This window comes from Engystomops pustulosus, chromosome 2 (genome assembly GCF_040894005.1).
Source record: "Engystomops pustulosus chromosome 2, aEngPut4.maternal, whole genome shotgun sequence".
Lineage (NCBI taxonomy): Eukaryota > Metazoa > Chordata > Amphibia > Anura > Leptodactylidae > Engystomops > Engystomops pustulosus.
Genome location: NC_092412.1, coordinates 86237969 through 86264330, shown reverse-complemented (window position 1 = coordinate 86264330; position 26362 = coordinate 86237969). Strand labels below are relative to the sequence as shown.

Genomic DNA, 26362 nt, shown 5'->3' with positions numbered 1-26362 from the left:
TTCATTTGTTTCTTTGCAAACTGTATGCAAGTTTTTATAGGTCTTGCACTGATGAGAGGCATCTGATGGCACGGTCTTACAGCCCCGACTGGTCGAGGACTGCAGTGATTAACCCCTTAACGCTCTGCGCCGTAGCTCTACGGCGCAGAGGTATAAGGGATGTATGAAGAGGGCTCACGGGCTGAGTCCTCTTCATACAAAGGTGGGGGTTTTTGCATATTGCATAAAACCCCCACCGCTAAGCACCGCAAGCACCGACCGCGGCTATTAACCCCTCCGTTGCCGCCGGCAAAGTCGCCGGCAGCCATCTTTGTTTTGATCGCCGCGCCCCCGAACGTCATCGGAGGGCGGAGATCGGTTGCCATGGTAGCCTCCGTTCTTCGTTTGACCCGAGGATACATGGCTTCTGCATATGCATTACAATGAGCCAGTGGCTCATTGTAATGTATAGTGTACAAAAATGCCATATATTGCAATACTGTAGTATTGCAGTATATGGTAGGAGCGATCTGACTATCTAGGGTTAATGTACCCTAGATGGTCTAAAAAAATAGTGAAAAAAAAAAAAAGTTTAAAAAATAAAAAAAATTAATAAAATATTAAAAGTTTAAATCACCCCCCTTTCCCTAGAACGGATATAAAACATAATAAACAGTAAAAATCACAAACATATTAGGTATCGCCGCGTCCCAAAATGCCCGATCTATCAAAATATAAAAACGGTTACGGGCGGCGGTGACCTCCGAGGCGGGAAATGGCGCCCAAATGTCCGAAATGCGACTTTTACACTTTTTTACATAACATAAAAAATGAAATAAAAAAAATGATCAAAATGTCGCACAGACCTCAAAATGGTAGCATTGAAAACGTCGCCTCATTTCGCAAAAAATGACCCCTCACACATTTCCGTGCGCCAAAGTATGAAAAAGTTATTAGCGTCAGAAGATGGCAAAAAATTTTTTTTTTTGTACACATTCGTTTAATTTTTGAAAATGTATTAAAACACAATAAAACCTATATAAATTTGGTATCACCGCGATCGCACCGAACCAAAGAATAAAGTAGGTGTGTTATTTGGAGCGAAGAGTGAAAGTCGTAAAAACTGAGCCCACAAGAATGTGACGCACATGCAGTTTTTTTTCACTTTTTCCACATTTGAAATTTTTTTTCAGCTTCGCAGTAGACGGCATGTTAAAATAAATAACATTACGGGAAAGTAAAATTTGTTACGCACAAAATAAGCCCTCACACAGGTCTGTACACGGAAAAATGAAAACGTTATGGATTTTTTAAGTTGGAGAGCGAGAAATGAGCCGAAAAACCCTGCGTCCTTAAGGGGTTAATTTGTGGAACTTTCTCCCATCTCCCTACTGCATATCTGGAGCTCAGCCACAGTGATCTTGGGTTTCTTTACTTCTCTCTCCAAGGCTCTTCACCCACAATCGCTTAGTTTGGCTGGATAGCCAGGTTAAGGAAAAGTTGTGGTCGTTCCAAATTCATTTCATTTAAGGATTATGGAGACCCCTGTGCTCTTATGAAGATTGAGTGCTGCAGAAGTTAATGGCCAGATCTGTACCTTGCCACAATTCTATCCCTGAGCTCTCTTGGCAGACCTCATGATCATCAGATTATTTGCCATGTACTGTGATCTTTGAGGTCTTAGGCTACATTCACACACATGTATGGGGGACGTATATTGGCCGACGTATATACGGCCGATATACGTCCCCCATACACTTCTATGGGCTCACGGCCCTGTACGGGAGTGGTACGGTGCAGCACACGTGGGGCATCGTACCGCTCCGTAGCCCGGGAAAAGATAGGACATGTCCTATCTTTTCCCGTGATACGGCGCCGTGCGCTGTATCTTCCTATGGAGAGGGGCGGGGGTGAGCAGCGCTCATCCCCTGCTCCTCTCCGCAGCGATGTATGACCGGCAGGCATACATCGTGTGAATGTAGCCTTAGCCAGCTTTATATGAACGTATGATTTCTGCAGTTCTGTATTTCCATGCTGTATGAATCCGTATATACGGAACAGTTCTCATTCATATCTGCACATGTCACTGTATCCGTACCAAATCCATATAACAAACAGTGGGCTAGCTGGCCGACAGAATGCACCTCCCACTGGTTCTGATATACCTGGATACTGCCGCATACGGTGCACAACAAGTACTTTAAACTTTCTCATAGACTCCTATATGGCATACGGAACAGAAATACTGGACAAAATAGGACATGCTCTATATCTTTTTAGGTTTAACTCACAATATAGTGGACAATACAGCGATGTAAATGGATGGCCTTAATGCCAATTGAAATAAATGTGGCTGCATGCTACCTGTATGAAAACGGTGCGGTAGGGCTAGCATATGTTTGTGTGAAAGATGCTTTATATAAGCAGTTGTGTGCCTTTCCTAAAGAAGTGAGTACAACCATCTCAAGGATGATCAGAAAGAAATGGAGAGCATGTGAGTTAAATATAAGTATCACAGCAAAGGGTCTGAATACTGATGACCAAGTGATATTTTTGTTTAATAAAGTTGCAAAAATATCTACATTTCAGTTGTTTTCTGTGAAGATTGTTTGTACACTAACAATTAGTGTGTACACTAATGAGCAAAACAAACTTTTTTGATCTTACCAATTGGCTGCAATGAAATAGAGTAAAAACTGTAAAGAGGGTCTGAATACTTTCTGTACCTAATATATAGATTATATATTTGCATATATATTTATAAATATCTAAATAAATGCCCCCATTAAACATGTAGCACAAAAACCTCCATGATAACATAATTGCGCCTCCCCTAATTACTGCTCCCATAACCAATTGCAAGTGCACCTTGCAATTGTGTAACCGTCATTCTGAACAACAACAAAAAAAAAAACTAAAATACATAATTCTTTATCATTACTCCAAAGTATTTTGCCTCTTGGACCTCATTTAGTATCTTTTTTGGCCCATAGCAACCATGGTTTCCAGCTCTCAAAAAAACTACAATCAGCAAGATGGAGGGGCGGAGCCTGCCTCCTGTCACCTCATCACAAGCGCCTGCTGCTGACCAATGACACCAGAGCTATCTATCCATCCATCCATCTATCCCCCTCTCCTATCCATCCATCTCCCATCCATTCATCCATCTCCCATCCATCATCTATCCATCCATCTCGCATCCATCATCTATGCATCCATCATCTATGCATCCATCATCTATGCATCCATCATCTATGCATCATCTATGCATCCATCCATCTATCCATCCATCCATCCATCTCCCATCCATCCATCCATCTCCCATCCATCATCTATCCATCCATCATCTATCCATCCATCATCTATCCATCCATCTCCCATCCATCATCTGCCTGTCTGCGGCACATGAGGGCGCAGCACATGAGGGCACAGCACAAAGACTTGGAGATTATCTCCTGCCACTTCCTTGTGTGAGGTGATGGGGGGGAGGCAGTTTCTGTCAGTGTGGATTATTTTTTATACACAGGTGTAGGGAAAGCTGAGGAGAGAGAAGATGAAGGTGCTTGGTTACTACATTTAGTGGTGGCTTCTCCCTGCACATGACAGTGCTGGAGTAGTGACACATGAGTGCTGCAGCACGGAATCATCTGTGTGCAGTGAGAGGGAGGGGGCTGTCTCTCCTGCCCGTAGTCTTCTTTATGAAGAAGGAATGTCCATAGTAACAGCTATCTGAGTAGTCACTCCCATCTAGGGGAAGTCTGCAGAATACAAGAGGAAGGAGCAAGATTCGGGTAACTAATCCAATTGCAAAAGGGCTTAAAGGAAACCTACCATTTAGAATGGTAGGGGTAAGCTGTAAGTACCGAGCACCAGCTCTGGGTGAGCTGGTGACGGTACTTACTTTTGTTAGTGTTATAAACCGCTGTATCGCGGTTTTAACACTTTTTAAACTTTAGAGCAGAAGGGGGTTCGGCGCTGCGCGCGCAACATCTCCGCTACTTCCTATGTAGGCGCGCGCACGCGCCGAAGCCTCTTCTGCTCTAAAGTTTAAAAAACACTAACGAAAGAAAGTACCGGCACCAGGTCACCCTGAGCTGGTGCTCGGTACTTACAGCTTACCCCTACCATTCTAAATGGTAGGTTTCCTTTAAAATTACCTGCCCTACAACATATCAAAAGTTTTTTTGAAATGACGGTTACACTTTAAAGATGCAAATTAAATTGATTCATTTCAGGGACATGCAATCTGCCACAAAAAGGAAACTCTCAAAGTTCAGACTCACATCCTTGTTTATCATTTATGTAATTCTATGGCCCCGTAGATTGTATTGTGTTAACAACAATAAAACGAAAGAAAAGAATTAGTTAACATAGGAGGATAATAATTCAGTCAAAAAAGTTGACCGATCCATTTCCAGATATATAATTATGTGTCTTTTCAATTAAATAAAAATAACCCCACACTAACTAGTTGAGCAGTCCCCTAAATGGTTGATGTGCAGTCAACTTGGTGAAAAAGGTAAAAAATAGCAATAGTTTTTTGCACAGTTTTCCCATTTTTTATTAGGAATTTTATTAAAATAATACACAGCATACTACTATTACAAATGGGTCATTCTTAATACACCCTTATTATTGGATGATTCAAATGGCATACGGTAGATATCTAGAGTGTCTAAAAATCGGAAGTACCCAAAATTTACATGGTCTGTACTATAAACAACTCTGGTGTTTAGAAGGCTATATACATTAAAAGGCACTAGACTATACAATAAAGTCACCACTTCAATGTTGTGCATGTACAGGTCATTTGTAATCAACAATACCAATATATTGAAAACTATATAAATTTCTAATATAACAATGCCAGGAATAATATATATTAAATATATAAATAATCTGCCATGAGACTGGGCCCTGGGTCATGTAAATCTGTTTGTTAGTCTTCCTATTGATTTCGGCTACATGCAAGTGTTCGTTCAAAAAAAATGTGTTTTCTCAAATGCACAGGGATTCCTCAAACATACTTGATCGCCATGTAAAACATCTCAAATTTATTGTTATATGCACTGTAAGTTGGTACCTTCGTTTCTCATAAGTTCCAGGTCAAGAGAAAATGCTAAAGATCTTCAGACAGTTCATCTGGGCTGGAGCTTTTGGACGCTGACGGGGTGCAGTATAGTGATCCGCCCATGTATTGCAGACTACAGACTGCTCATGAACCCGTCTTCACATAGACGTACTGGAGAAGAGGAGGGATAAGAGCTGCCCACCTGTCCCCTGTCTATAGAACAGACGCTGGAAAAGCATTCATAGATCCTGGAAACAATAGTATTATGTGTGGTTAAAACATAACCTTTGTTAGAATAATATTATTATAAGATTCATAACTATGATTTCCCTCCACCATAATTAAAACATTGTAATATTTATTATGGCCTGTCACTTGTCCCCAATATCTTCATATATTGCCACATATTGTTGGGAGCTAGTACCACTGTAATGCACGGATAAAGTGGGACGCCTTACTGCGGAGTCCTAGATTAATTTGAAAACACAGGAGTGTTTAAACTAGAGACCTGGGGGGAGGGCAAGTACACTTGTGCAGGGCAAAGAGTGTAGATAGAGAGCTGGGAAGAGTCATAGTCCATGGGGGAGGAAGGGGGGCTGGAATGAGATTGGGGAATAAGGACAAAAGGAATACGGACAGGGAAAACCATATAAAGTGTATGCACACAAATGCCAGAAGCCTCACAAACAAAAATGGAGGAACTGGAACTCTTGATGTTGGAGCGGAAATATGATATAGTGGGTATCAGCGAGACATGGCTGGACAGTAGCTATGACTGGGCTGTTACTATAGATGGTTATAGTCTTTTTAGAAAGGATCGTATAAATAAAAAAGGGGGAGGGGTTTGTTTATATGTGAATTCTTGCCTCAAGCCCGTCTTGCGAGATGACATCAGTAACGCAAATGTGGAGACCCTATGGGTTGAGATAAGAGGAGGGAAAAAGAATAATAAAATATTACTAGGGGTTTGTTATAAGGCTCCAAATATAATGGAGGCAGCAGAGGAAATGCTGATAAGTGAAATGGATGCGGCTTCAAAGCAAGGTGAAGTACTACTTATCATGGGGGACTTCAATTACCCAGATATTGACTGGGGAGCAGAAACCTGCAGTTCCTTCAAAGGTAGCAGGTTCTTGTCAACAACAAAAGACAATTACCTGTCGCAACTAGTCCTGGAGCCAACAAGAGGGGGAGGGGGGGGGCACTGCTGGACCTTATCCTTACCAACAGACCTGATAGGGTATCAAAACTACAGGTTGGGGGGAACCTGGGGAATAGTGATCATAATATCATTGATTTTGTATTACGCTTTACTAAGAGCGTTAGTGAAGGGGCAACCAACACTCTAAACTTCAGGAGGGCAAATTTTCAGCAACTAAGGGAAGACCTTAAAGGCATAGACTGGGATAATGTTCTCAAAGACAAAAGCCCCCCCCCAAAAAATGGGACTTTTTCTCATATATTCTGAAAAAGTCCTGTGAGAAACACATACTTTATGGGAAAAAGCATAAAAGGAACAAGAAAAAAGCCTATGTGGCTAACTAGTCTTGTAAGGAAAGCAATAAGCGAGAAAGATAAAGCGTTTAAAGTGCTAAAACGTGAAGGTAGCGATGAGGCATTACAGGATTATAGAGAGAAAAATAAATCCTGTAAAAAGATGATAAAGGCCGCAAAAACAGAGACTGAGAAATATTGCTAGGAAGAGCAAAAATAATCCCAAATTATTTTTCAAGTGTATAAATGATAAGAAACTAAAAACAGAGAGTGTGGGTCCCCTTAGAAATAACATGGGGGTCATGGTGGAAGGAGATGAGGAAAGGGCCAATCTACTAAATGTCGCCTTCTCAACTGTATTTACCCAGGAAATTCCCCTGGTGGAAGACACAATGAGGAATAATGTAAATTCTTTTTGTAATGTCAACAGTTTAACCCAGGAAGAGGTACGGCGCCGTCTCGCAACCACTAAGATAGATAAATCACCGGGGCCAGATAGCATACACCCCCGGGTTCTGCATGAATTATGTACGGTGATAGACAGACCGGTAGTTTTAATATTTGAAGATTCACTGAGGACTGGTTATGTTCCACAGGACTGGCGCATAGCAAATACTGGCGCATATACAAAAAAGGATCAAATAGCGATCCTGGAAACTACAGACCCGTGAGTCTAACTGCTGTGGTGGGGAAAATATTTGAGGGGTTTGTTAGAGATGCTATTCTGGAGTATCTCACTGTGCACAACCTTATAACCCAGCGTTAGCATGGGTTTATGAGAGATCTGTCCTGTCAGACTGGTTTCTACGAGGAGGTAAGTTCAAGACTGGATCTGGGAGACGCTGTGGATGTTGTATATCTGGACTTTTCAAAAGCATTTGACACGATGCCACATAAAAGGTTGGTATATAAAATGAGACTGCTGGGAATAGGGGATAATCTGTGTATTTGGGTAAGTAATTGGCTTAGTGATAGAAAACAGAGGGTGGTCATTAATGGCACATTCTCATATTGGGTTGATGTTACCAGTGGAGTGCCACAGGGGTCAGTATTGGGGCCACTTTTTAATATTTTTATTAATGACCTTGTAGTGGGTTTACACAGTCAAGTTTCAATATTTGCAGATGATACCAAGCTGTGTAAAGTAATAAATACTGAGGTCGATAGTTTAGCATTACAGAGGGATTTGTGGAAGCTTGAGGAGTGGGCAGAGAAATGGTTGATGAGGTTTAATGTAGATAAATGTAAAGTTATGCACTTCGGCCATGGAAACAAAAAGTATAATTATGTTCTAAACGGTCAATTACTTAGTAAAACTGGAGCTGAAAAGGACTTGGTGGTATTGGTGGATGGTAAACTTAATTTTAGCGACCAGAGCGAGGCGGCTGCTGCTAAAGCAAATACCTTAATGGACAGTACAAGGATCTCTCCAAAGATCTTTTTATACCTAGGCCTGTGACCAGGACAAGGGGGCATCCTCTACACCTAGAGGAGGCGATTTTACCATCAACATAGACAAAGGTTCTTTACTGTAAGAGCAGTGAGACTGTGGAACTCTCTGCCGCAGGAGGTTGTTATGGCGAACTCTATGTACATGTTCAAGAGAGGCCTGGATGCCTTTCTGGAGAGAAAAAATATCACGGGTTATGGTGATAAAACATTTATTTAATTCTTATTTAATACTATGATGTCTCAAAGTTTAAACCAACATTTCCCAAGCATAAATTTATTATTTTTGAAAATTTTAACACCGTAGTTATTTGGCTCCAGTCTCACCCACGCCATCTCTCCCTCATACACTGTCCACAGCTAGCACTCTCTCTTTCTAAGCTAGATTCATCAAGGATCTCATATCGCCCCTGAGGGATGCCGCACTAATAAAATATCAACCCCCCAATGAGGTAGCGGTGCCGGTAGACCGCTCAGTTCAACGAGCCTCCCCCAATACCTCTCTCTGCCGTGACACAGATGTACATCCTATCGCCGGCCCAGAGGGGAGTACTCCTCTGATGATGATGATGTGGAGGCAGTGCTGGAGATATGGGAAACCCAGTATCAGACACCATGAACCCATACGGTGGATGGGGGGGGTGGGCACAACTATAACTACATCGGAAGGGGAAGTATAAAAGGGCCCTTCACCCATAGGCCCCTGCGGATCGCTGTATTAGGCTGCATTCACACACGTATGGGGGGGGGGGACGTATATACAGCTGATATACGCCCCCCATATACTTCTATGGGTTCACGGCCTGTACCGTACCGCTCCGTAGAAAGATGTCCCATCTTTCTACATGATGCGCCACACTGCGCTGTATTGTCCTATGGAGAAGGGCAGGGGTGAGCTGCGCTTACCCAAGCAAACCCACACATATTGCTACATTCTTATTGTGACAAAATTTGTACTTCTGATGACTGACAATATATGGAATGCGCATTTGGAACAGTGAAACTATAAATACCCTGGAAGAAGATGGCACTAAAAATGAGCCAAAGTACTGCAGCGCAGTACAATAGGAATGCCATGTGGTCCTCAAAGCAGTCTGGTGTATTTATGAAGGGGTGGTCCGAGGCACTGCTTCTCCCCTGGACCGCGCCTCTCAGTCCATAGACATTCACCACCTCACGAATACGCCAGACCACTATGAGAATGGCCCGGCGTTCCTATTGTACTGCGCGGCAGTGTATGCTAGCTTTATCAGAGGGTTCCGATAAAGCTAACACGGGGTAGGGCTAGGAGCAGCTTACTTTAGTAAGCAGCTCCTAGTGCCGTTTTTGTGTGTGACAGGTCCTCTTTAAATGAACGCTGTATCAGGTTTTAAATGGTAGCTATTAAGAGCATGAAGACATAAGGCAGGGGTAGGGAACCTATGGCTCGGGAGCCAGATATGGCTCTTTTGTTGGCTGCATCTGGCTCTCAGACAGATCTTTAATAAATAGTGATGGCTGCTGTGTGTCTCCACTGATCACTGGACACAGCAGCAATGTTACCGCTGCCTACGTCCCTTGTACGACCCAGGCACCATGGGAGCGATGAGGAGCTGGCTGCAGGGAGCGCTGGTAAGTGAATATTCTTTTTTTTTTTGCTGTAACTAAATATCTACTGGGATGCATGTGGTGGGTGTCAGGATTTGGAGTAGTGAGCCCCCTGGACCACCGCGGACAATGATGTAAGCAGCCACCTGGGACCGGAATCTAAGTGGCACCCGGTGTTCACCAGAGCCCCCCGCAAAGCAGGATGGTCTTGCTGCAGCGTGGTACCATCAGGTTGTTCCACAGGCATGACTTGTCCACGGTGGCAGCCAAGGTCGAGGTACAGGATCACTAGGCAGTCTCATGGTCAAGAACAGGCAAAACGGTCAAGGCAGGCGGCAATGACGCAAGGTCGGGGATGGAGCAAGAGATCAGGGCTGGCAGCGAAGGAGCAAAATCAGGAACAGGTTCAGGGTCAAAACGGGAGGTCAACACTTGGGAAGGAAACAATGTGGAAAGCTCCCTCATAGGCATGAAGCACTAAGTTCCTGCGGGGAATGCTTGGAGCTGCCGGTCTTTATAGAAACCAGTTGGGAAGTGGAAGAGGGAAGCGCCAATCAGCAGCGCACTGGCCCTTCTAATCTGAGTGCCAGCGCATGTGCTGGCCGGCCGGGATGGGACAGGAGCCGGAAAGTGGTAAGTTGAGTGAGCTCAGAAAGGGGAGCCACCACAGAGAGGTGCACGGGTGTGCCTGCCATCCGAGACGTAGATCGCAGGGGCACCCGTGACACTGGACTACCTATCTACTTGGGGGCATGTGCATATTGTACGGCTCTTACGGAATAACATTTAAAAATATGTGTCGTTCATGGCTCTCTTAGCCAAAAAGGTTCCTGACCCCTGACATAAGGAGATGCCCAGGGCATCAGAATGGTATTTTGTTTTTATATACCCAAGTAGAAGCCAAGTGGGGAATTTTCAGCACAAAAAGAGTTCTTTTTTTATTTTCAATCTTTTAAATTCTTTATTTAAATATTTTCAATATATACACATATGCTACATTAAAAAAAAAAAAAAACATAATCCATATGCATCTACAATTCCCCCTCTTCCCACCCTCACCATGCTCCTCTCCGCAGCACCGATGTATCCGTACTACGGTACGGTGGGCATACATCATGTGCATGTAGCCTTCGTGTCAGCATTTATCAGAGGATGCTAAATGACGTCCAACATTGGGATACAAACCTCAACTTGTATTATTCCCTAATTGGATACACAAAACACAAAGTTTGAATAGTCCAGAAACAAACAAAACATCTACATAGTACGGATTAAAAATTGACTGCGCCTTTAACACAGCGATCAGGCAGGGGCTCATGGGCCCTCAAATAATTACCCTTTCTGATGATATATCTGTTTCTCTCCTCCATCTTCAGTGTGTATAAGGAAAGGTGAGTATAAGCAGAGTTTGTATGCCAGCGCATAAAAAAAAAAAATAAAATGCTGTAAGCCGAGTTTTTCAGCACAACCCAAAAACCCAGAGGCTGGCTGGTTATATAAAACTGGAGAGGCTGTGACCAATGCATTCCCCCACCCTATACTTCTACTAGAGTCAACAGGTTTTCCTAGTTTTTGGTGGTAAAATTAGGTGTGTCGGCTTCTACGGTATATAAATTTGGTATCCTAGAATTTGTACCAAATCAAAGAATAAATGCCATTTGGAGTGCACAGTGGAAAAAAAAAAATACAGAATTTTACTGCAAAATACTGGGAAAAACTTATTAACTTGAATATAAGCTTAGGTTGTGAAAAGCATTGGTAAAAGCCTCCAGTCAGTACACTGCCTCCCACTATATAGCTAGCCAGCACATATAAAAAACAAAAAACAAAAACCCAGTACTCGCCTTTCGAATACCCCCCCCCCCCCAATCTTAATAGCGATTCCTATGAAAGGGCAACAACAAGTCCATGTGCACTGGCCACACACCAAGATGTCAGCCACACAGACATTTTCGGACGTGGCGATAGCGAATGCGTTTATGATTTTTACTGTTTATATCAGTACTAGGGAAGGTTTTTTAGTTTTTATTAAAATAATATTTTTTATTTTTACTATTTTTCCGAATCCCTAGGGTACTTTAACCCTAGGCCGTCTGATCAATCCCATCATATACTACCATACTACAGATTGACAGTATATGGGGATTTACCTCATTCATTACAATGTGCTGATAGCACATTGTAATGAAGGGGTTAAACCTTCGGAACACCAACGACTGTAATGGCGACAGATCGCTGCTCCCCGATGACGTCACGGGGTGCGTCGATCCACAATGTATCCACGTACGCCACAAAGTGAGACGTGAACCCGATCTAAACAGAAGTCCAAAAAAAAACCTTAGCAAAATAGGTTAAATGTATGTACTGCGTCAATCTTATCACCTTTTTTCAGGTTCAGCTGCAGATGCAGTGTGTTCATAGACAAAGAACATCCAAAATGAATAATATAAAAATCAAAGTATTTTATTAAATATAACAAAATACAAGTGCTTAATGAAGGTCTGACCAAAATAGGGGAAAGAAGTTAAAAGCACAAGTCAAAAAGGTAAATAGACAACTAAAAATGAACCTCAAAGCACTAGTGCTTTGTAGGTTAGGACTGTTGCAATGAATTTTATAGTTAATGTAGCAGAAGTGTTTTGGCATTACCCTGGCAGGACTTCTACCACACCTTCCGCCTCCTTCCAATAACATCACTGCTATTGGGCATGCTAGTCATGCCCTTACAAAGAAATGCCAGCTGTTGCTTTGCGCAGCTGCAATACACAGCAGACAGATAAGTATCAATTGATAAAGACCTAAAAGAAAACATATAAATCCAGAATAAAAAAAAAAAAAGAAAAAAGAAAACCACACAAAGTGAGCCGCAATAAATTAGTCACATGATTGAAAAGTTCAAATCTGGCGAGGACGGTTAAATGGGGACAGGGGTCACATCAACTGCTTACCCAAGCAAACCCACACATATTGCTACATTCTTATTGTGACAAAATTTGTACTTCTGATGACTGACAATATATGGAATGCGCATTTGGAACAGTGAAACTATAAATACCCTGGAAGAAGATGGCACTAAAAATGAGCCAAAGTACTGCAGCGCAGTACAATAGGAATGCCATGTGGTCCTCAAAGCAGTCTGGTGTATTTATGAAGGGGTGGTCCGAGGCACTGCTTCTCCCCTGGACCGCGCCTCTCAGTCCATAGACATTCACCACCTCACGAATACGCCAGACCACTATGAGAATGGCCCGGCGTTCCTATTGTACTGCGCGGCAGTGTATGCTAGCTTTATCAGAGGGTTCCGATAAAGCCAACACGGGGTAGGGCTAGGAGCAGCTTACTTTAGTAAGCAGCTCCTAGTGCCGTTTTTGTGTGTGACAGGTCCTCTTTAAATGAACGCTGTATCAGGTTTTTAATGGTAGCTATTAAGAGCATGAAGACATAAGGAGATGCCCAGGGCATCAGAATGGTATTTTGTTTTTATATACCCAAGTAGAAGCCAAGTGGGGAATTTTCAGCACAAAAAGAGTTCTTTTTTTATTTTCAATCTTTTAAATTCTTTATTTAAATATTTTCAATATATACACATATGCTACATTAAAAAAAAAAAAAAAAAAAAAAACACATAATCCATATGCATCTACAATTCCCCCTCTTCCCACCCTCACCATTTTACCCAGACGAGGACAAAGCAAAAGAACAAAAAGAGAAAATGCAATCATTTTCTTAATAACATTATGACCATTTCCTCTATTTCCAACTACATGAACAACACCGTCTAGTTCCCAGATCTACCCAAGGAAAAAAAAAAAAAAAAACCCCACAACACAACACATAAGGATCCCCTTCCCCATCTCATATACATTAAAGATGTTAATCTTCTCGCAACCTCCTATATTCCATTGTGAATTTATATTTCGCCCAGTGCCCCCAAGTCTTCTGAAATAATTCTTGTTTCCCTTTCATATATGCTGTCAATTCTTCCATTTTCCTGAGCTCTTCAACTCTCTGGACCCATTCCTTATGTGGGAGTATTCATGTTTTTCCAATTGGAAGTTATACCAGCCCTGACTGCATTAACTAGGGGACCTACAATTAAATATCTCTCTCTCTCTCTGGTGCCAGTTTAGACAACATAAAAATTGTTCTGATGAACTCAGCTTATACGATAAATAAGGCATCATCGTAATCGTAGTAAACAAGATAAATGCTGAGTGGGAAAAAAATAAAAATTTATGAATGTTTGTGTCCTCCTTGAAATCGTTAAATAGCCTGTACAATGTAACAATACAAATCTGCTCCGAATGGCACTATTCTATGCCCGGCCGTGTGCCCATACACTAAGGAATCCACTCAAGAGAAATTAAGCATCAAACTTTAGAGAGAATTTCATAGTTTAATTCATGGTAAGTGTGTAATTTTTGGCCTAAATGAATGCATTTATCAAAAAAAAAAAAAAATTGTTTCCAAATCACACTCATTTTACTTAAAGGATTAATAGACTTAATAAAAGTTGTTTTACATAAGTTGGTGTGTAGTTTCTGTATTGGGGTAATTTATGGGGTTTTACTATGATTTGGGCCTTTCAAGGTCATTTGAAAGCAGACTTGTACCTAAAAACTTGAGCTGTAGCTATTTTCCTGAAGAAAAAAAAAAACCTAAAGTTGTAAGCCTCATAACATCCTAGAAAAATGGAAATTGATCGTAACATCATAAAGCATTTTTCAAAAATGTTGGTTATTAAGATTTTTTTTTTCCTAAGTAGTTTGAAATGTTCTGCTTTTCAGGCAGATAGTTAAACTTTCAAATTTTTACATTTTTATGAACTTTTGCCAAATTTTTTTTTTTTTTCAGAACTAAACGCAACACTTAGCACTTAAATTTTGTAACTAACATGAAGTACAATGTGTCTTAGGAATACACATAGTGTGTTCCAATGGTAAAGCACTCAAGGTGTGCACCACCTTACAGAATCTATAGAAGAAAAGAAAAGGGGAGGGGAATTTTAGGAGAAAGTTGAGTGTACTAAAAAAAAAAAAAATTACTTTTATTAATTTATTTAAATTTTGAGTCTGTTCTCACTCTATTAAATATAATAGTGCCAAGGTTACAAGCATGGCATAAATCTTATTGCCGAGCTTTGCCCTAGCCACATGAATTATAGATTAGCTCCTAGGGATGCAGGCACAGGTGGGGGTCCCCTTATAGTTTATTCCATCCCTCCTGTAGTGTAATCGAATCCCACTGAAACTCTCACGGGAATCCGGGACGGTGTAGTATAGATATCTCTAGAATGAGATCATTGAAAGCATCCGCTGTCATCCAGCGCGGCACCACTACGTGCATGCACCGGCTGCTGTATGCAAGGGGATCGCGGTGGGTTAATGCGCCACGTCTCCTCCATCTGTCAAAGCGCGGATTGTTTAGTCTCTGGATGCGTGCATCCATGCAACAGACTACAGGCTTAGTTATCCTGATATGATCTTATGCCACAGTCCCACTTCATGCGAGTACCGCTGGTACAACTGTCCCTGTGACTATCTTTCCCTAGGCTGTGGCTGCAGGCATAAAAAGTGTCCCGACGCATGTTTCGACGGGTCTCCCCGGATTCTTCTTGGGGCCCCTAGAAGAAGCTGGGGAGACAATTTCAGTTCCAATATTTTTAGAGGACAATTATCTTCATAAAGGTTTTTAAAGTTCTAATAGGAACTCCCCTATAAATCACCCCATTTTTAAAACTATTCAGAAGAGCCTTTGGCAAGATTGTAAACCCTTCGAGCATCTCACAAGAATTGAAATAAAATGGAGCGCATTTGAAATTCTTAAATTTTGACAAAATTATTAGTCTTACAATTTACACATTCATCCAGGAAAAATGAGCAAATACAGATTTTGTTGTGCGGTTTGTTAAGAGTATGGCAATACCCCACATGTCAATGTTCACTACTTTAGTGGCGCACAGCATTGAAGGATGCAAAAAAAACACAGATGTATGCTATATGACCAAAAATATACAATTTTATTAATTATTCAAAACACAACAAGAACAGACAATTAAAAATATCTAAAAGGGTGTACAAAGCACACAAAGCATATCAAGCAGAGCAACCCAGCATATGATAGTGTTGGTTGCTCTGCACACCACCAGCGCCCCCCTACCTGCAGAGGAACCCCTTCTGCATAAATGTGAAATAATATATTGGGGTAGATAGGTAAAAAAAACCAATGCTTGTCCCTAAGCAAGAATGTATTTTGACTGAATAGTCAGATGTTGGAGATATGGGGAACAAAACCCCATGTAACTATAGAGTGGAGTGGGAACAAACCCAGGAACCAAACATGGTTTACCTATAGTGATGACAAAGTCCTGTAGTAAGGTGCGGTAGGGGGGGGGGAAAGGAGGCTGGGGAAGAGACCCCATGCGTATCGCTAGTCGCCTAGCTTCCTCAGGGGTACTGGACTTTGTGTGATGCCCGTTTTTTGGGGAAACGGATCTGCGATGTCAGCGAGTTTGAATCATGTGACTTCCGGTGGAAGTGGCATGTGCCGCGAGTGGAGGATTCCTCAATCGTACCTATCATGTTACTACAGGACTTGGTTTACCTGTAGTGATGACAATGTTTGGTTCCTGGGTTTGTTCCCACTCCACAGTTACATGGGGTTTTGTTCCCCATATCTCCAACATCTGACTATTCAGTCAAAATACATTCTTGCTTAGGCACAAGCATTGTTTTTTTTTTTTTACCTATCTACCCCAATATATTGTTTGTTTCACATTTATGCAGAAGGGGTTCCTCTGCAGGTAGGGGGCGTTGGTGGTGTGCAGAGCAACCAACACTATCACCCAGAGAATTTATCTACGTCGATATTGATCTTTTTGCCATCACTGATGTTTTATAGAGAGTATTTATACTGGCTTGTGTAAGCAAAACGCATTCCAAAAAAAAAAAAAAAAAAAAAAAAAAAAAAAAAAAAAACCACACAACAACTTGCTTGGGCCCCTACATTTTTGTTTGTTACCCAGTTTCTCCCAAGCCGCTTAAGCAGCCGGGATGACGACTATCACAAACCCGGTTGACACATACAGCCGGCCTCCTGTACGGATGTTAGATTCTAGGCTGAAAATGAGCATCGGTGATAAGGGTTTAAAAGTTGTAAGTTGTCCCCTTTGAGCAAGTTACACAAACAATATAAATTATTAGCTGTAATAAAAAGATATTCAATTTTGCAATATACTTTCTGTATAAAATCTTCACGGTTTTCTAGATCTCTGGTAATCGCACATTGTAATGAATCGGTTGAAACAAGACAAGCTCGGGTCTTCAGAAGACCTGAGGCTGTCATGGAAACTAATCGCCACTCCTTGAAGGCATTGTGGCAAAGCGACAATCTTCACCAAGAAGCCGCTGGCAAATGGGTTAACACCCACGATCAGTGCTAAGTGTTTGCTGCAATATGAAACAAAGACTTACCGGCTATGGAGAGGTCTCAGTCTGCGAGCCCTCTCCATGCTCCTGCAGCCGACCCGTGATGTGCTATTACGTCATGGGTCATTAAAATACTGTCACTATGAAGTGCAATTTGTTACTCAGAAAACAAGCCCTCATACAGCCCTTTACATAGAAAAATAAAGTTAGGATGTTAAAAGGTAGGGAGTGAAAAATTAAACTGCAAAAGTGAAAGGGCCTCGGCGTCAAGGGTTTAAAATGTTTCCCCCCCCCCCCTAAAACATAATAAAACTTGTAGATGTTTGCAGTCTCTTTAATAGTACGAAAGTATGGAATAATTTCATAGTCTTTATTAAAGTTGTGTAAAAGTTAAGTAAAAAAAAACCCTCAAGCTGTTTTACTGCAGGAAAGGGTTAATAGATTTGAAGTCTGTGTCCTGAAGATCATTTTAGGCTGTGTCCTTAAAAAGGACATTATCACCAGATCAAAGATTGTAAACCAAACAACATTGACATACTGATGTATGCCCCCTGTGGCAGTACCTGCTGTTCTTTTAGCTTCTTATGCCCTTGTTTAAGAAAAAAAAAGGACTTTAAAAATTATGCAAATGAGCCTGAGGGGCTCCAAGCCCCAACTCCTAAGGAACCCCTCAGGCTCATTTGCATAAGCCTTTTTTGTAAAATCCAGGGGAAAGGGTAAAAGAGCAGACCAGTATGTCAGTCTCGATGTACAATCTGGTGATAGAAGTCCTTTAAAGTGTTAAAACAAAACTCATCAGAAAGTGGCCTAATAAACCAGCGTTGTGGCACCATCCAAATAAATAATTTTTGGAGATATATGTAAAATGGTTGAATAAAGTCATGGAGGTGGAGTATTTAGTCCTGAAGTCAGCTGAAAATGTGCAGTTTATTCATACCACATAGCCGAATGGCCAGAGGAAAAGACCATAAAAATCAGTGGATACACATACCAAAAATATTTTAAGGTAAAAATTTCATAGCCACAGCAAGAGTTTGTGTAGCACACAAAAAATTCAATACACCCCAAAATCTAACATTTTTGGAAGAAAACCTTGCCATTGCATTGTTCTTGATAATCCGATGCCAGCCATTACATGCAACTTTGTATAAAACCCTTAAAGGGATTTTCCCATGAAAGAAAATTCACAAATATCAATCCCCTAGTGATGTTAACACAATCATTTTTAACCCTTCACTTCAACATACTCCAATCACTCCACACACATTATGATCCTTCAAGTTCTGTGAGCTGACAGTTGATTATAAATGTTTATCTACACTTTCATCTGGCTTCTGAACATTGTACTAGTATCTGACAGATGATACAGATCAGAGATTATGATATCCATGAGATGCCCATTACACACAATGACTCTCAGCTCACCTACATATCTGCTATTCCGCAACACTAAATCTGCTGTGCCTCCCTAGATAAAGAACTTGTCTGTAGCCTTTAAGTTCTCCTCACACAAAAGGAACTAAGTGTCTATCAGTGTGCATCAACGAGCAATCTCTGTCGTTGACCGTGAGAGAGTGACTCAGCTCCACAGCAGTCACACAAACCCAAGACGGGGTCCCTAACCACAAGTCAGAAGCTACAGGTTCATGTCTAGGGGCAACTGAATTTGTTAAAACTAGGACTGAGACAGGTTGGAATTATATCTATGAGATGTTGTATTTTTGTTAAAAAAGTTAGAGAATGTGTTATTTTGTCATCCTGAGTACATTTAAGAAACTTGTTTTGGTGGGAATACCACCAAGTTTTGCAAAACATTACCACCTAAAATCATCTGTGCCTTTACACCACGTTAGTATGTGAACTAGTCAAGCTCAATGTTTTTACATATACAAGAGTTGAAGCTCTAAAATGTGTATAACCTTGCAATTCATTATAATACAAAATGTGTACAAATAAAAATGCACATAAAGAAACCTGCATGACCAACTATTTTCATCCTACCATATATAGAAATACAACCCACTATCTCTACAAATCTGCAAACTCTCAAGATTACAAGAGTTTCAATTTAGCTACCATTTACTAATCCAGACTCCTTATGCAAACAAAACTCTCAAAAATTATAATCTACATGTCTTTTGTTCAAAGTAGTGTTATATCAGAATGGCGCTTCTATTTTTTGCAGACAATTGCACTATTACATAGGCATGCATCAAACAACCCTAATCAATAACTTTCTTATACAAAGGTCAGGGAAGAAACTATTCTACATCTGGAAAGCTTACCATTCACACCTTCCTTCCTGACATTTGATGTAATAGTACTGCATAGAAGGAGTTACATTCTTGCAGCTACTATTACATCAAGCTATACACATCTAATTTAAAAAACCCTACCTATTTGGCATCACCTCGTCCATTACAATAAAACTCCGAAACATTACTGGACCTGCTTGGTGAACACCATAAAAACCCGAAAAAATTCGAAATGGTAAATTTTACATAAAAACCCCTTTACAAAAATGTGATCAAAAAAGTCATGTGCGCCAAAATGTTACCTCTGAAAAGGACAACACAAAAAATAAGCCCTAAACCAGCTCTTGTTATTAAAGTTATGTCTCTAAAAAGAAAGCAATATGAAAGTTAGATTTTCTTTATTAGTTTCCCCGTAAAATAGATTTTTAAAACTATACAAATGAAGCATCATGGTAATCAGTGATCTGTAATATAGATAAATATAAAGTATGGACAAATATAAAAGTACCAACATTGACGATTTTCTTTTCCTTCACGCATTAAAGAGTTAATAAAAGCTCTTCATTAAGCTGCTGACCCACTAAAATGTTACCACCACATATCGGGTATTGTTATACTTGGGAGAGCTTGAATATCAAACTTCATGGAGCATTTCTTTTATCCACTGAATGTGCATTAATGTACACATTCTCATTTAGGCAAAAAAAATCAAATTGCATGCAATTTTGAATGAACCCCTGTAAAACAATTAAAGGGTTAACAAATTTCATAAAGTTGGTTTTTGTATATTGTATAGTGTAGTTTCAATAATGGGGTACCTTAGGGGTTTTACTTTTATTTAGGCCTCTCAAAAGGTACTTGAAACCTGAGCAGGTCCTCAAAAGCATGGTTCTGAGTTTATGGGGAGAAAAAAAAAAAAAAACCCTAATATTCAAAGCCCCAAAACATTATAATGAGATTATGCATAAGAAAACCCATGTCCACATAAAGACATTCAGTGAATGTTAGTTATTAAGTTTTTTTCTGTTTGGACTGTGGAAAAGTAGAACATTTTGAAATTTTAACATTTTTACAAATTATCACAAAATATTGCATTTTCCCATAAATAAATAACATACCAAAGTTTTTCAAGAAGTACAAAGTGTCACAAAAAAAACCCTCCAATGTGAAAGTTAACTACTTATAGGGACACAGGTCAGATTTTAAAAGATGGCTAGGGAAACCATTTTGCTGCTTAGATATACTTGAAAAGGGGGTTGCTTTACAAGGTGACGTACAAGCAGCCTGTAGACAGAGTTAAAATGTTTTTGCAACTCTTCAGCACAAGGTAAGGCCCCTTCCACACTAGCGAGTGATGCGATGAACTCACATCACACGCTGCCGGGAACGCACGGCCCGAACGCTGCACCGCGGGAGTGAACTGACATGCTGAGTTCACTCCCGCGGTGCAGCGTTCGGGCCGTGCGTTCCCGGCAGCTTGCGGTGCGAGTTCATCGCATCACACTCGCTAGTGTGGAAGCCGCCTAAGGAGCTGATCTGTCTGGGTGAGAGGCTGTGGAAACAGGTCAGAATATTTTCTATAAAGAGAATAGTTTCTTCACTGACCTCCATCCAGAGTTTCCTACACTATCTATAATCCTAAATCATGTCACTAGGATTCTAGCAAGTTATGTGTGCCGATAGGGGGGTTGCCTTGTACGTGGATTTGAGGCAAATATTTCCTTATCCCATCCTGGAACATGTACTTATTTTCCTAAACCAAACAAATGATATAAGGCAGCTATGAGATGGATGCAATATGTGAGTCAATGTATTATCACCACAATGACCAAGCCTCCCACAGTTCATGAAAACTGGAGATAGAGCGCCCTCACTCTAGTTTTGATGAACTGTAAAAACTTTAGATGTAATATTTGTATTAAAAAAAAATAATCTACCACAAGATGTCATGATCGTTACCTTAGGAGGTAGAGGAAACAGGTTCTCTTATGTTTGGCTAGGTTCGCTAATCCAAGAAATCCACTTTACAAAAAAATTCTAACAAGCTGGAGGTGCTCAGGCCTATGTCAGCCGAGCGCCTCCTAACTCCAGCCGCTAATAAATTATGCACGCCCCAGTGATACAAATTCACTCCGTCACATAACTTGGCTGTCTGCAAATCCCAAGTATGCGCGCCAACATCTCACTTGAGCAACCAGCTGGAGACCAGTGTGGCTGCACAAGACAAGTATTACTGCACATGTAAGAGACTCAGGAGGGACACAGAACTTGCAGGAGGAGTGTACATATTTGAGGTGCTCAGCTGACATAGGCCTGATCACCTGCATCTATTTAGGGACAGTTATGTGCAGCTATCAGAGGAAAGGGTTTTTTTTTTTTTTTTTTTGGGGGGGGGGGGGACTTGAAATGGATGTAACTTCTGAACACCAACACTTAAAATGACAGGAACTGTTTGAGAACCCCCTTTAATATACACAAAAATAGTGTTCTAAGTAGCATTTAGTCTATGGAAGTTAGGAATGGGTTAAACATGACAAACAAAAGTCGCATCATGTAATGAAAGCCATTTCATTCTCCTTTTAAGGAGAATATCTAAAGGGGTGTTGCCACCCAAGCATCAAATTTTATTTGTCTGCCATATACGTTTCTTTAAATGACATCTACCACCAGGATCAAGGATTGTAAACTAAGCACACTGACATACTGGTGTCTGCATCTAACTTTAAAGGAAAATTTAAAAAATCTAAAATATGCAAATGGACATCTATAATCTGCAAAGAGTTTGTATGTTCTCTGTGGGTTTCCTCTCACAATCCAAAACATACTGGTAGGCTGTCCATATGGGGCTCACAATTTGTCATGCTTTGTGCAGAGCTGCGTAATCTGTAGGCGCTAAGAATTATTATTATTAATATTATTAACCAAAAAAGCCTAGATGTGAAAATGAACCCGAGGGGCTCTATAGATAAATACAGGACACAAGAATCTAAAAGAACAGCAAATCTTGTCAGTTGGCCATGCACCAGTATGCTTGGTTTACAATCTTTGATACTGATGGTAGATTCCCTTTAACTGCATGTTAAAAATCCTATATGAAGATAACAGCCATGTTTTCCCTCACAAATTGTTCTCCGAAACGATCATTGTCACACGCCGGCAGTAGTAACCACACACACTATCGATGCACTTTAACACTTAGATTCAGCGTTCACAACCACAAAACAGCTGTGGTACATGCAGCAACTCCCAGATATTTCATATGCAGAAACTGTTTCTTTGGAAAATCACCCCAGTAACGATGGTCGTATCCAAGGACAGCTATTTGTAAGGGAATATGTTTACAATTCTTAAAAGTTGTCTTTATACAGATAAGTCATTAAAACAAAATGCATATATTATGACAAGTGCGAATGTCCAGATTCCCCAATTAAATCTCTTGAACACTCTTCTAGTTATGCAGTGAAAAACAAAATAGCATTGGGCAAACTTTAGTGTAACATAGAAGAAAAGCACAATGAGACAATGAAGTACATTAAGAACAATCATACATAACTATAAGCAAACAAAATTATATAGTTTTGACAAAACAGAATATCAGTCTGTTGCTGAAGATTTCAAGCACTTCAACCTACACCAGAAAACACATTGGGGAAAGTGTATGACAGAATAGGTGAACATACCATTGAAGACAACCTCTGAGGTCTTATTCTGCACCAGATAAATCATGCAGGATGATTTATCTGGAGTAGTTTACATCCGTGGAGTCTGCTTTAGACCAGCTATTAAAATTAAACTTTTCATGAGACCACACTCCTTTGAAACAAAGCAGAAGACTGCTCAAAGAAGGTCTAAAACCCCTAATAAATGAGCGCACAGCATTTCAGGTGCAAACTGAAAAATTGATGAATCTATCCCATTTAACATTCTTGTACAATAACTGATGAGCATAAGAGGTCTTCTAAAGCAAACCCCAGTGGCCGGTGTAGCCACATGACTGCATACATGAGGTGCTATTCAACCAGAGGAAACCATTAGCACTGAAAGCTGCAGAATCTGCAAAAGCAATGGTGCCACAGGTGTCTACAACATCTCAATAAATTGTTTAATGGATGCGTATCAAGTATGTAAATAAAAACAACAAACATTTCGGTAAGCATTCCAATGTTAAAGGCCAATACAGTTTTATTTCACATACTTAGGCATTGTCAATAAGCTATAAACATCTTTATAGAACAAAAACAAGTGACAGCTGTATTACATTCACAACATAAAAGATAAATCCCAACTATTCTCAACAGGCCGGGACAAGTGCAATACCACATAAATAACCACAGCATTGCAATCAATCCCAACCTGCACAGAAAGGGGCATATCTTTCTTTAGTGTCTGGCAGTATGTGGTGACATAATCAGTTTTGCATGGATTTGCACAGCAGGCCTTGAAGCAGCTGGAAGCAAACCTGCAAAACTACTCATGAAACACCCGTGGATATAGAAGGGTCGAAGTAAAAAAAAAAAAATATTTATATATATTAGTTTAGGTGAAGATTTGCAGCCAGAAGTACTGCAAGTGCTCATGATGCAGTAGATCACTACACACTACCTGCACTATAAGCACTTTAGCACTGCTGAAGCCAACATCCAGCGACTAATTTAACGAAGGTCAGGTTATGGCATAGTTGACAGCAGAGGCCGCTATCAGTTTTGCATAGATTTGCACAACTCAATTTTTCTTGTAGTGCAACTATGCAAAACTCACAGAAGACCGCATAAAGCATCAAGTATGGGCATAAGGCGTTTGTCAATGGGAACCGTTTAATAACAGCACTTCTTATGCCAGAAGGAGCATTTAGGGCAGTAGATGCTAATCTACTTCACTATCTGCACTAGATGCACCTTAGAACAAAAAGTACAGCAAATACATGATAAAAGACTGCATTGTTAGCTACAGCCAACATAATGCTACAAGTGCCTTCACTGCAGTAGGTTGGCTTAATAACTACCTGCACTGTAAGCACTTTGGCACTACCATTGACACCCAGCGATACCAAAGCTTCTGCGCTTCAGCCATCTGAAAGATAAAAAGTATTGTTACTACAGTCTGACAGCAATGGTCGCCACATCACAGTAATCCAACATTAAGTAGAAACTTAAAGTGGAATTAAATTATAATAAAGGGGTCAGGGTTAATATCCAGCAAAGCAGAAGTAAGAACCTAATGAGGGAAGATGTGGATGGGCTACACTGAGGGGCCCCAGCACTGGAGGCCATGCACCATGTGACACTGCTCCTTTGTGGTGAGCCATGCACACGTCGTGCTGAGGTGCCGGCACACTATCACTGCCTGTCACACAATACAATGGATCCCGGCAGGCGGGCAACGTGCTGGCCCTCTACACCCCGGATGCTGGGTCAGGGGGTCTCCTGTCAGGCTATGAGGGAGGACATTGCGGGGAGCTGCGCCTCTGCGGCCCTCGTGGAAACAGCACGTGTTGCTGCTGTTGCGCCCACATCCGCTAGGGGCGCTGCACATACACAGCCTTGCCCTATGCGTATCCAGCTAGAGAACCTCACACGAACCCTGGGAAACGAGGGAGGCACGGGGCTGCGCAGTAATGCGCCAGTGATTTATGCACAATACACAGCAGCGGCCCGCGCTCCCGCCCTCCCACTACACTCGTGAGGTGAACGCGAGGCCCCGGCACTATCCTGCGCAGCACTAATGTGCACGGACGGAGCGGCATCCCCCCTCCCCCACACTTCGCTCTCCCGCCTAACATGGCGCCCTAGAGCCCCTCAGCTGTTACTGCCGCTTTCCCAATTAACAATGAGCGGGCGGCGCGGCCTGGACGCCGCTCACACTGCGCGGGATGTAAACAAACGCGAAGGTCACGACGAGCCGGGACTCCCGCACCTCACACAATGACCCCGCGTGAGGATACGTGGGGGGTGCGCGAGTTCCGGGACCCGCTGCGCTCACACAAAGGGCTTTGTCCCTGGGGGATTGGGGAGGCCGCCGGACAATACCCGGGGGAATTGGCACAATGGGGCCACGTCCGGAGACAATAGAGCTCTGCCAGGGGGGAACCTATGTGCCCACAGGCCGGCGGCGCCACACGGCCTACACCGCGGCTCCGTGTAGCGCTTTGTTCAGCTGTAAACTTTCCCTCCCGGGAGCTGGGCCTGAGCATGCGGCGCACACCCCGAGCGGCAGGAGGAGGGAGAGCACTGCAGCACGCGTTTCAAATCTCCCTCATTCTTCCGCACTATGGGAGAGCCGCGGCTGCCATGCGCTCTGCCTCTACTATGATAAACACAGGAGTGAAGCCTCCATCTTCACACGCTTCCCACCACCTCTGCCTGGCAGCGCGAAAGCCCAACAAGAAAACAAGCCAGTCTCAGCCAGCACAGCCGACTCACCTCGGGAGGGAGCGCGACTCCCCATTATCTAGAGCATCGCCAAAGTGGCGCGAATGATGTCTGAATCCGACCATGTGGGTGAATGAAGGGCGGCTCCCGCATGAACGTAAATATCTACAAGCCCAGCTCCCTCATTAGCATAAAAAAAAATGGACTTCCGACCCGCAGCTCAGCCAATGAGCGGGCCGCCAGCGCTCAGCGCACAGGGGAAGTGCTGCGCCCCTTTACTACACACAGATGCGCGCAGTACTACGAGTCCACACAGGACGCACAGCAGCAGTAATCACACAACACAACGTGCTCCCATGCCTCGTGTGCGCAGCTGCACTACTAGCAGCACCACCACGGCGGCGGCGGCAGGTGCACGGACAGCCCGCCCGCCCGCACCTTGTTTATAAAGGACACGGGGATAATAGGAAAACATCATGTGCTTTCCTCTCGCGCGTCACGTGCTCCTGTGAAGACCAAGGACGCGCTTCCAGGGACCGCCGTGATTCATGTAAACACATCCTGGCGTAGTAAATAACACAGGGCTGCCTCCTCCTCATGGCACCAGGCCCAAGTAGTACTACAACAGAGAGTATCACACCGTACACACAAGCTACTATCTGTGGTTTCACCTTCTGTTATTACATTGGGACTAAGCAGTGAGACAGCGCAGTAAGGTTTAGTAAGGAAATC

At 42.0% G+C, this 26362-nt stretch overlaps 1 long non-coding RNA gene across 1 annotated transcript in view; it reads right to left on the bottom strand.

Moving 5' to 3' along the window:
* LOC140116556 (uncharacterized) overlaps positions 1-26037 on the bottom strand; it is an 82856-nt gene extending 56819 nt beyond the window's left edge. The window contains exons 1-2 of the long non-coding RNA XR_011852815.1: positions 25682-26037; positions 24265-24332 (exon numbers count right to left, since the gene is read on the bottom strand). This is a non-coding gene — a long non-coding RNA (uncharacterized lncRNA). The remainder of the gene's footprint in view (positions 1-24264; positions 24333-25681) is intronic.
* Between the last annotated feature and the right edge of the window lie 325 nt (positions 26038-26362).